Genomic DNA, 1708 nt, shown 5'->3' on the forward strand with positions numbered 1-1708 from the left:
AGCAAGCAGATAAGCTTTGGGTCCATCAAAGCAAAAAAGTCATGGTCCATGAGAAAAACCCCTCCTAGGACTGAAAGTTAAAGGAAGCCAGTGAATAGTAAACTTGTATATTACTTGCTTGTAATCACCTGGATCCACCTGAGTGGAAATGGGGGAAGTGCAGCAAAGAAAAAACGAACTGAATTTAATACTCTTTGACCTAAGACCAGGATGCTGAAGAAGCAGTCTGCAGGGATTGTGCTGTGGGGCACTATCCTCTTTGTGGCCTGGAATGCCCTGCTCCTTCTCTTCTTCTGGACACTCCCAGCACCTGGCAGGCCTCCCTCAGGCAGTTCTCTTGATGACGACCCCACCAGCCTCACCCGTGAGGTGATCCACCTAGCCCAGGATGCTGAAGTGGAGTTGGAACGTCAGCGGGGATTGTTGCAGCAGGTTAGAGAGCACCATGCTCAGTGGAGGCAACGGTTGAGAGTGCCCACTGAGGGCCCTTCTGCCTCACCGCATGTGCCTGTACCCCATCATTGTCAACCAGGACTGTGGGCATGAGGAGACAGCCCAGGTCATTGCCTCCTATAGCAGCGCCATCACGCACATCCGGCAACCTGACGTGAGCAACGTTGCTGTGCCGCCCAACCACCACAAATACCAGAGCTACTATAAAATTATGCAGCATTACCACTGGACTCTGGGCCAAATCTTCCACAGGTTCAAGTTCTCAGCAGCTGTGATCGTCAAAGATGACCTAGAGGTAGCACCAGATTTCTTTGAGTACTTTCAGGCCACCTACCCAATGCTGAGGACTAACCAACCCCTCACTCTGGTATGTATCTACCTAGAATAACAATAGCAAGGAACAGATGATAGACTAACAAACCTGAACTTCTCTACCTCACGGACTTTTTCCCTGGCCTGGGCTGGCTACTCTTAACTAAACTCTGAGCTGAATTAGAACCCAAGTAACCCAAAACCTTCTAAAATGATTGGATGCGCAGGCCAGAGCCACGACAGGGATGAGCCTATGTGCGGCCTGAAATCTCGAGAATGATAACCTTTAGCCACAAAGGTGTCAACCATGAGCAGTTCTTTGACCAACACCTCAAGTTCATCAAGTTAAACCAGCACTTTGTGCACTTCACCCAGCTGGACCTGTCCTACCTGTGTGGGGAAACCCCAATGGTAGCTATTTAAAATGGGGGGAGATAAAAGCATGAAGTAGCTGGCTTACACATTTCCATAAGTGTGATTATTCTTAAACTGATGGTGAAAGGGATGTGAATTTTTGAAGTATATAAAAAATAATAGGTAGAAAAGCCAGGGGGTAGCCTGCAGTGTAATAAATTACTTAGTGTGACTTTGCTACCCATAAGTCTTTATAAACTCCAAAGGGAAATTTTTTGTAAGCAACTGAGAAACTCCTGATTGCTAAAATTGTCCGCCTGGAGAAAATTTCTGTTAGGAGTAGCGCAAAACAGTGTTCTGGGAAGTACCTACTCTCTCAGGTGCTTAGAGTTCTAATACTGTAATTAACTAGTTTGACCACCCTTCTGAGCTCAAAAAGAAGCCTCCTAGAAGCAGAAATCTCTGACTGCTACTTAAAAGAAACTTACTGCTGAAAGAAACACATGCCCCCGAAAGAAAATGTGCCCAAAACCAAAGATAACAAAAAATTAGTTTAATTCTTCTCCTTAGCTAACATCTCTGTTGTCTG

General features: G+C 46.0%; 1 pseudogene; it reads left to right on the forward strand.

The window, feature by feature from the left end:
- Positions 1–210: 210 nt before the first annotated feature.
- LOC103198524 lies at positions 211–1188 on the forward strand (annotated as a pseudogene).
- Positions 1189–1708: the final 520 nt, after the last annotated feature.

The sequence above is a fragment of the Orycteropus afer genome, unplaced genomic scaffold, assembly GCF_000298275.1.
Source record: "Orycteropus afer afer isolate SDZICR_OR568_19922 unplaced genomic scaffold, OryAfe1.0 scaffold00095, whole genome shotgun sequence".
Taxonomy (NCBI): Eukaryota; Metazoa; Chordata; class Mammalia; order Tubulidentata; family Orycteropodidae; genus Orycteropus; species Orycteropus afer.